This window comes from Drosophila mojavensis, unplaced genomic scaffold, assembly GCF_018153725.1.
Source record: "Drosophila mojavensis isolate 15081-1352.22 unplaced genomic scaffold, ASM1815372v1 contig_49, whole genome shotgun sequence".
NCBI classification, from domain to species: Eukaryota; Metazoa; Arthropoda; class Insecta; order Diptera; family Drosophilidae; genus Drosophila; species Drosophila mojavensis.
Genome location: NW_025318872.1, coordinates 1154559 through 1165084, shown reverse-complemented (window position 1 = coordinate 1165084; position 10526 = coordinate 1154559). Strand labels below are relative to the sequence as shown.

The 10526-nt window shown below is 35.9% G+C and overlaps 1 protein-coding gene across 7 annotated transcripts in view; it reads left to right on the top strand.

Annotated features, from left to right (window-relative positions):
- Positions 1–1103: 1103 nt before the first annotated feature.
- Positions 1104–10526, top strand: part of LOC6577848 — a 49429-nt gene continuing 40006 nt past the window's right edge. For 4 of the 7 annotated variants that reach the window (XM_015165846.3, XM_015165845.3, XM_015165847.3 and 1 more), the window contains exon 1: positions 1106–1975. The gene's annotated coding sequence lies outside the window, so the exon portion shown is untranslated. Of the gene's footprint in view, positions 1976–2267; positions 2635–10526 lie in introns of those variants that run through there. The other 3 variants (XM_015165844.3, XM_015165841.3, XM_032729323.2) reach the window with 3 other exon arrangements.

The window sequence follows — 10526 nt, the reverse complement described above, 5'->3', positions numbered from 1 at the left end:
GTTGTTTTTGGCTTCCGCAGCGCGAATTTCCGGCCATTGTTTCTCGATGCTCCCAGATGCTCGTCCTTATGGTCCTCAGTCGCCATTTTCTATTTAGTTTAAAAGTTTTATTTGCATTCAGCGCATTTAATAAGCGCTTACTCTACTTCATCTGCCATTGTTGCCTGTCACTGGCTTCGGCTGGTTTCCTGTTGTACGCTTATGCCTCTGCTGCAATAGTTGCCGCTCTCTCATCGCTCATCCCTTGCGTCTGGCGTCTAGCGTCTGGCTTTAATGAGCAAATTCGCTTGCGGCCGTCAAAGCCAGTGATAAAGTTGTCACAAAGTGCAACTAATTATAACTGCCAGCCCATTAGCTGTGACAATTCCAGCTAATTAAATGAGACATTAAAATCGATGTAGCTAATCAAATGCATGAACGCTTCATATGGTCATAACATAAGGTTAGCGCAAAGCAACAGAGGAGCTGTTAACAGCGCCGCGCTATCTAACAGACGCACAGCAGCCGAATCAGCTAAACATACAGTGTAGTTAGTTGTTATATGAAACTGGGCTTTAGCGACGGCGACGGCAACAGTGACTGTGACGCCGGTTTAGCCTCTGGCTTTGCTACGCCGCTTCGTTTGGCTCGTGCGCTTCGCACACTGTTAACGCTGGTTTAGTTAGTCACTGCTTAAGTAATCATCATTTCGCTCTTTGGCAGCGCACGAAGCTGTCTCGACGTCGCTGTCGCACACGAACCGTCATTTGACTTCGGCTTCGGCTGCTGTTGCTGTGGCTCGGCTGGTTCGACTGGTCGGCCAGCCAGTGCTTCAGTTCTTCAGTAGCCAACAGCGCAGCACACGGATGCTACGCTTCGTTTTTTTCTTGTGGCCTGCGTTTACAAAAGCACAAGCAGCAACAGCAGCAGTGCGCTCTCTTTGGCTTTTGGCTCTTTAACTTTAAATTACACTCTCTGACGCTCTCACAGAACACTCGCATTCACACACACATTCACACATAAGCACAGCGACGACGACTGCTGCTGCTGCTGTTGTGCTGTTGGCTGCTTCTGCTGCTGTTGTGTGTTCTTGAGTTGGCGCTGTTATTGTCGTTGTTGTTGTTGTTGTGCGGTGGTCTCGGTCTCGGTCTCTGTTTCGGTTTCGGTTTCGTTTGTCTGCCTGCTGCTGCTGGTTTGATTTTTGTGTGCTCCGCAGCGTCGTCGTTGTCGTCGCCGTCGTCGGCGTCATTGTTGCTCTGCAGCTGCGTTCGTGCGCTTTTTGAAAATAGTTACAAGATGTTCATCGAAGTGAGCAGAACGCCGGAGCGGTGAATTGGACAAGAAACCAGAGAAACAAATACTAAAGTCAACCGCCGTCAAAGATATCGCATGTGGTTGAACTGTAACTGAAAACTGAAATACAATTTCAGACTGAAACAAGAAACAAAAAAAGTGAACGCTGATAAAAGAATACAAATAAAATTATGCGAATACCAAGCACATGCTAAATCAGAACCAAGTTACAAGTTCCAAAATAAACCTGAAATCCAAATAATACGATTCAAAAATTTTGTGGCGCGAGTTTTCAAGAATTATCAACAGCATCAGCATCAGCTTTAAAGTCCATGTCCAAGTAAAGTGCAATCCATGCGGAGCTGCTGTTGTTATTTTTAAATCGCTGACCGCAGAAAATTTTACGCTAAAAATAAAACAGACCTAACAAAAAATAAATAGAAAAATAAAATTATAAAAATAACAAATTCACAATAAAAGCAAACAAAATACAAGAAAAACAAATAATAGAAATAATATTGCAACGCGTCGAGTTTTCCTTTGGGCACTCGCTCTATCTCTCTGCCTCTCTCGCTCGCCCTACTAAAATACCCACAAATGCAAAGGGTAAAAACTCGAAAGTGACAAACAACAACAACTGCAACAACAACAACAACATATCGGAAAATAAAATGAAAAGTGCGTGCAGCGGCATTTTCCACATGTGAGTGAAAATTTTTTGTTAGTTTCATTGCCCGACGCTAAAAATAACACAGCAAACATTTTTGCTAGAATTTTTTAAAAGACTCGACCAAAAAAGAAAAAAAAAATAAATGTAAATAAATCAAATATTTTACACCAAAATTAAAAATAATCAACAATATAAATTGTTGAATGTGTCCAAGTGAAGTGCAAAATGCAAATTGATCAACAATACACAAAATTTTACTAACACAAATAAAAGGAACATAAACAAACGAAATGCGAATTTCAAATTGCAAATTGAGTTGAAAAAAAAAAAAAAAAAAAAAAAAAAAACTAAAAATTTGTCTGCTGCAAGGCGAAAACATTCTTTTTATTTGCATCTTCTACTTTAGTGCAACCTTTCGTCTTACGGCAACTCTTGGATAACACACACACAAGCACACACGCACACAGAGATATACATATATATGTATATCCAATTGCTGACAGTTTTCTGCATTAGTTTCACATTAAACTGCAGCGTGTGACAACTTCTCGGATTCTTTTGCATAGACGAACGAACGAACATAAAAAGAAAAACTTTTCTGTTTCTGTGTCTCTTCTTCTTCCTCCTCCTCTATTTCTTTTTGTTGTAATGCGGAATATTTTGGATACATTTGCCGTAGCAGTTCAAGAAGGGTAAGAACCTTTTGTTAGTGCTGCTTAAGAACGTACGTAATTTATGGTTCTCAGTGCCATTTATTTAAATTTTAAGTTCTGCGTGGCAGCAAAGGAATACATTACGTATACGCAATTTGATCAATGGCAAAATTTCTGCATTGTTTGCTCGATTGTCATTTGCAATAAATAGAAAATATACAAGTTTATCCACAAACTGCTTTATTTAAATTCTTTTGCATTCTTTTTATTGTAAACTCATTTGATGTATCGGAATTTTTCAATTAATTATTTAAAAACAAATGTTTCTTTGAAATTCTTAATTAGAATTCATAATATTATTACAAGCTTGTTTTTTCTTCTTATTAGTATAAATGTATTCAATATTTAGAGATTTTTCAATTATTTAAAAAGCCTTTTTCTCAGAAGTTCTCTAGAATTATAACTAATAATAAATAATGCTATTACAAATTTCCAAATATCTATTGTAGTAAAATTTTAAATTTATTTATTAGAGGTTAGAACTAATATAAATACAATATATATATATAGATATATTCATATATAATTTAATTTTCTTTAAAGTTAAGTTAAACTTTAGATTTTATTTGTTCTGAACAAACTTTGTTATTGACTTCATTTTTTTATTTTTATTTATTGTTTTATTTTTATTTTTAGTTTTTTTAGCAGTACAAAAATTGTTAAAATTTTTTTTAACTTTTCTTTTGTTTTCTAGTCAAAGATTTGTTCTAGGAAAATGATATTTTGGCAAAAAAGTAATTAAGTGTAGTTAATCTGTCCTTAATAATCATTTAGAAACAAACCAAGCTTAGTTTTGGCATATGTGGAGGAAACTTACACATTGTGATTATCCAAAGAAATATTATGTATACGCAGCGTTAAGGAGTGAATTTTAGCAAACAAATAAACTAATTGCATATTTTTATATATGCATGGCCGTATATATATATATATATATATATATATATATATATATATGTGTGTGTGTTTTTTCGCACCAATTTGATTGTAAAAAAGCATTCAAGACTAATTAATATTATTAGAAGTATTTCTTAGAAGTAGCCTTTCCACCGAACAACTTAGAATAACAAAAGTTTGTAAAGTTGAATGAAAGAAAATAAAAGAAAAGAAAAGGAAGACGAGGCAAAGGCAGACCTGTGCACGTAACAATGAAAGCTGCAAGAAACACGTATATGCATGCATGTGCGCGTGCATGAGTGTGCGTGTGATTGTGTGTGTGTTTAAATATAATGCTGCTTAGGAAAGTGCTTTGGCCATATCTCATTACAAGCCCAAGGATCATTGTAATCATCATCAAGACTTTTGTCTCGAATGCAGCACAAAGCAAAAAGAAGAAGAACGAAAAATGAACGAAATGAGAAATATATAAAAAGAACTTTTTCTCATTATCAAGAAGCAAGTGTTTTAAACTTTGTTGCCTTGAGAATGGATAGACGGCGCGGCAGTGGGTGGGAATGGATGAGCTCACTCTCCCCCTCCCTCGCGCTCTCGCTCTTGCTCTCCCGCCATCTGACTGGGCTGTCATTCAGGCAGTCAGTCAGGGCCATGGATATGGCCAGCTGGTGGTCAGTCAACGGGACGGGCGGCTCTTCAGACTTCAGTCAAGCGTCAAAATCGTGGGCCATAAAAAGCGCTGACAATTTTTACATCTGTCATAAATTGTGCGACACTCGTAAATCTATTTTCTGCATTTTATTTGTTTATTTGAAAACAAGAGCAACAACAACAACAACAACAGTGAAACAAGCACAATGGCAGTCGGCAAGTGGGCGCCTGATTGATGTGACAATTCCTTAATTAATTTCGGTAGGAAAAATGCGCTCCAAACGCATTTAATAAGCAGATCAACAGCTGTACGAAAATTCTCTCGCTCTTAAGGGTAATACATCAAAGTGAATTTTATGGCAGTTTATTCACATTCATTTGGGGCATTCCCCTGCGTAGACATACATACCTAGACATGTGCAAAAGTACAAAAGTATTTAACATATATAATTTAGTTATTTTCCCACAGCAAATTAGCTAAAATATTTTGGCAATTATCAGCTGAAGCTACTGATAAGCATGTAAACAGTAAATCTCTCTCTCTCTCTCTCTCTCTCTCTCTCTCTCTCTCTCTCTCTGTGTGCGTGTGTGCTTGTGTTTGTGGAGAGTTCACTGACTTTACCTTTATCATTGCGCTCTACTGGGTGTTCAAACATTTGGCTCAACATTCTTTCGCCTTTTCAGGCTGCGCTCTTCGCTGAGCTTTTGATAAGCGCAAGACGAAAATAAGAAAGAAAACCTCTTACAAATCTGAAACATTTGCAATCTTTATTATGGCAGTTAGGTTGAGCGACAGGAATGTGAATGTGAAGACTACCTCCCTCTCTGTCTCTCTCTTTCACTCTTTCTGTCACTCCCGTTCGGTTTTTATTTGTTTCCCTCTCCATTTTGTCTGCCGTCAATCGGGCTAAGTAAATATTCAGCTCAATCCAGTTGCAGGTGGTTGTCGGGCGCTGAAAATAAGATATTATGCCAGTGCAGTTGCACTCACAGATCAGAGATGTTGTAAGAAATGGAATGCGACTGCAGATGATGGGATGAAAGAATCAGATGGAAGAATCGTCAGAAGCTGCAAATTTCGTCAGTGTTTTAAATTCTATAAAGTTATTTATTTGCATGAGATTTGCAATCGAGAAAAAATTATATGTTTCATAATAAGATGTCATTGTTGTGTTGTCGTTTGCAATCGATATTTATCGCACGCATTGCTTACAATTTACCTATTGATATTCACAGTCTATATGAAGCATTATAAATATTCACTGCTTCATTCATGTAAGTTATCGATATTCATTTTTGAAGAAAATGAGAGAATCGGCATGCAATATATCGATACATATATGTGCTATATTTCACATGGCTTTCGACTTTCGATATTTATCGATATATCATCTGCATATAACAGAAGTTGTTAAGCTCAACAATGCAAATGCCATAACATATGTTAAGTCACATACTTATATAACTGGACTTCAATATAATGTGGTCTTTAATGTGGCCCAAATTGATGGCACAAAAGAATGAGGAAACGAAAGAGAGAGCGTGTGTAGGAGTCAAAGAGAGAGTGAGAGAATGAATATAGCTTGTTAGCATAAATAAATATTTTTATCTTAAATATGCAAAAAAAAATATTGCATCTTTTGGCTGCTTCGACTGAGGTTCTTGTTGCTGCTGCTGTTGTTGTTGTTGTTGCTGTTGTTGTTGCTGCTGCCGGCACTTGTGCCGCCCACCCAATTAGCTTTTTGGCTGCTCTTTTAGTGGACTGCAGTAAATAAGCAAAAACCAAAAATTGTGCGCCATATTTCGCAGCCAACGCACATAAATAAGCTTTAGTCCAAAGCCAACTTGGCCGAGGCTGTTGTAGATGGATACAACGTGATGTTGTTATTCTTTAGCTGCCGCTGCCGTTGCCGTTGCCGTTGCCATTGCTGCTGCCGTTGCTGCTGCGGCTGCTTGTTCTTCTAGTGCTGTTGGGTGGCAGCCACCAAAAGTAGCTGGCAAATGGCCAAAAAGGCATGGCCAAATGTGCCGCTGCCGCTGCTGCTGCTGCTGCTGCTGCCGCCTCTGCTGCTGTTGCCATCTTTGAATTCGTTTTCTGTCTTGGCTACTGTTGAGGCCAATTGCGCTGCCGCTGTACTTGAAGATGGGATCCTCGAGTAGCAGCAGCAGCAGCAGCAGCAGCCGCACTAATAAATAATTTTAATTGTATACACATTTGTTGCTGTTGTTGTTGCTGCTCCACTTTATTGCACAAAAGGCGGTCAAGAATATGCCAAAGATACCGCCACCAACAACAATTTCAACAAATTCTCATTGTTTTACTTTAACACACAAACACACACACACACACACACACATACTTATTTTAGCTGCAAATTGAAAAACGTGTTCAACGACCAATTGGGCCCCAAGCAATAAGTGTGTGTGTGTGTGTGTGTTATCGGTCTCTGACGTGGCTCAAGCCCTCCAGTTGCCAATTGGCAATTGCCATTTGGGGTTTCAGTTTCAGTTTCTCTTGGCTTTTGCCATTGCCTCCCCAGTTATGGTCATGTTTACAGGGCAAACTTTTCGGTGCGCTGATAAGCCAGCTATGATGAGTCTTCAATCCTATGGCTGTCGCTTTGTCGGACAGGTTGTTTGAGTCATCGAACACGTCTTGCATATAAAGTCCGCGCCTCTGTCTGTCTCTGCTCGGGTACCTGTTATGCTGTCATAGAGAGATATGAACGCTGTTGCTGACCAATTGCTAGCATATTGCGCATACGCCTCGTTAACCGTCGCCTTCATTTCTGCTTTCTACTGTCTTGGTCACGTCTTTAGCATGCACTTTACGCCTGCATTTGCCCCCCATTTGCTGCTGCCCTAGCTATTGCTACGGCCGCTGCCGCCGCCTCAGCCGCAGCCGCAGCCGCAGCCGCTGCACACTGCATTGGGACGTGCGAATCGGAGACTAAAACTAAGCGAAACTATTCACTAAGAGCGGCGCTCTGATTTCAAATGTGCATTTAACACTAAGCCAGAAATATATACATATATGTATGTATATATATCTTCTTTCCGAAGTACCTGGAAATTCAATATTAGTCAATACATTTTTCAGGCTTAACTCGAGCTCAAAGTGCAGCCAGATTACATAATCAGTTTAATTCGATTGTGAAATAAATAATATACAAATAGTAACAAATAAATAATGCGAATTATTGCAATTTATGGATTTATTGCTGCAGAAATTTAAATGATAAAAAATTTCACAGATAGAAGAAAATCCAATAAATTTAAAAATAATAAATATTTTATTATTTTTGATTTATAAAAAAATATACTCAAGTATAAATAAATAATAATAATAATTAACCAGTTTTAATATTCATACTACTGAAATATAAATTTAATCAATATAAAGACATATGTAAATAATCAAAATAAATCAAATTAAAATTAAATTAAAACTTAAGAATAAATATATAATAAAAATATATTAAATAAATAAATAAAAAATAAATGAAAAATAACAAAAATCATTTTACAGCAAAAATTAAAATAATAATTATAATAATGATAAATAATCAATGATAATGATGATTAGCAACAATAAATTAAGCCATGAATCATTATTTTGATTTAATTTTTTTTTTATAGTAACAATAATCAAAAAACAGTATTTATAATTACTACGATAATAAAAACAAAAGAAAAATAACTCTACATAATGTTTTTGATGTATGCATATTTGATTCATATTTAACGTTTCCTATATCAACAGCTCTATAATCCTAATTAAAAATGAATCTGAAAAAGAATTCTTATTTTTAGTTTGGCAATAAAAATCGATGTATTTTTAGATTAACAATAATTGAATTAACAAAGCACTGAAATCATGATCACTAAATAAACCCAAAACTCTTTAGCATTAAAATTAAGTCATAATAATGCAAATGAATAATTTATATTTAGTAATTTATATTATGTATTTAATTTAATACTTTTTTTTCAATTTTTCGTATATGCGATTTTTATACATAAAAAATAAAAAGATTTGTTTGCAAAATGCATTTTTGTACCAGAGTTCGCTATGTGGGCACTCGAAGGCGCTTTTCTCTTGCCCTTGCAACGCACAACGTCTTCTCTCTCCTCGCCCTTGCTTGCTCTACTCTATCTCTCTCTCTCTCTCTCTCTCTCTCTCACTCTCTCCTCTGCAGCGACAGCGTCGTCGGCATTTATTGTTGCTTGTTATTGCGGCTCTCATTGCTGCTGCTGCTGCTGACGCTGTTGTTGTTGTTTTTGTTGTTATTGCAGTGAGCTCAATGCGCTCGATATCTGCTGCCAATACACACACACACACACTAGCACAGACAGATGGACACACCCACACACACACAGACAGACAATGTAGGTGCGTTGTATTTATGCGCCTCAATTCTGGGCCAAGGTAGTTTTTATCTTTCTACTCTTTTCGCTGCTCATTGTTGTTGTTGTTGTTGCTGTCTTGCTTGCTTGCTTATTTGTTATTGTTGTTGTAATTGCAATCCTTGAAATTGTGTTATCACACACACACACACACACACACAGCTGCACGCAATTACAAACGCAAATAAGGCAATGGGCACATGTTTGACCGCCATTTATGCTGTCACGTCTTCATCCGCCTGCAACACACACGCACTAAGAGAGAACGAGACGGAGAGAGCAGGAGTGAGAGAGGGAGATGGAGAGCCTTGTATTCCTGCCTCTCGTGCTCTCCTGCCTGTCTGCCTTGCCTTCATTCCCTCAAGCATTCACAACTTTTATTTTGTTGCTGTTGTTGCTCTTTTTCACATTTATTTATTTAATTTTCGTTTTCGTTTTTATTTGTTATTTTTGCTTTTATCTGCACGTTTCTTCTCTATTAGTCACAATTTTTTTCGGCGATTTCTGTTTACGAAATTTAAAAAAAAAAAAAATCACCAATGGGATGTGTATACAAATTGTATATAGTATATGTAAAACTCGCACACACACACAGATTGTATATGTATGCATGTATGTCTGTGCAATCTTTTGTGGGCTCAATAATATCTACTTATAAGATGTGTACTTTACAGCACATATGATATCATGCTCAACTGTTTATAGTTAGTTTTCACTGTTGTATGATATTAGATAAACATACATACACGTGTGTATATACAGATGTTGATAATTTTATGAGTATTCTCAAACAAACCTATGATATGAGTTACTATTAAACAGTGATACATACATATATGTTTCTATGAATGTTTCCATGAAGCAAGTCTAATTTGGTTAGAATTTTGAGCTGAATGAATTGAATTTAGAATTTTATATTATATATATTTATATATATTTAAAATAACAACAATAAAATTTAATATGCTTATTGATAATTGATAATATGCATTGATTAAAAATAAATTCATAAAATCATAATTCTAAATGTGTTTATTACAAAATAAAATAATATTAAAAATTATAATAATAAATAATAAACAATTAATATACACATAAATTGAAAATTTGAAAAGTAAAGTTTAGCTTATTTAAGTTGTACGACATAATTTAAAAACTTTAATATAAAAAAAAGTTTTCTAGAAAAAAATGAAAAAATAAAAATAAAAGATAAATAAATATAAAAGAAGTATTTAAAATATATAAATAATATGCAAGCTCAAAAACCTATAAAAATTCTAAATTTTAAAACTTACAAACTTTTGCTATAAACTTTAATTTATTTTTTAAATTATTTTTATTTATTTATATATCTTTTTTTTTTTTTTTTTGTAAACTAAACCAAAACTCAAATATTAATATTGCATGCAACTAAAATTATTATTTAAGCACAAAAAAAAGCGAGCCAAGAGTTTTTGTTAGCTGTCTATTTTCTGCAATAAATATAAAATGAGTATGGATTTTAGCCGCAGCTCCTGCCAGACTATTAGTTAGCCTTTGATGTCCAGATATGCATTTAAAATATTTACACATCGAATTTTAATTGCGTTTCAAGCATGCCAGACAATTTTCCAATTGAAAATTGAAAATGTTGCCCATTTAAATTTTTGATGGCGCTTGCTCTGGTTTTATTTGAAGATGCCTGCTGCGAATTTCCATTACAACAATTGCCACTTGCAACAATTGGTTGCCAAGTCAAATGAATACAATTGCCATGCTAGCGATGGGGCTGGGGCAGGGGCAGGGGTTGGGGCCAGCTTCATCCACCCTCATCCTCATCCACTCTTCGTTTTTGCCTGTCCTCACACAGCTTTATGCCATTTGTTCTGCCACGCCCACCACCTTCCCTGCCATTGTTCCGTTCCCCGCATTATACTTTG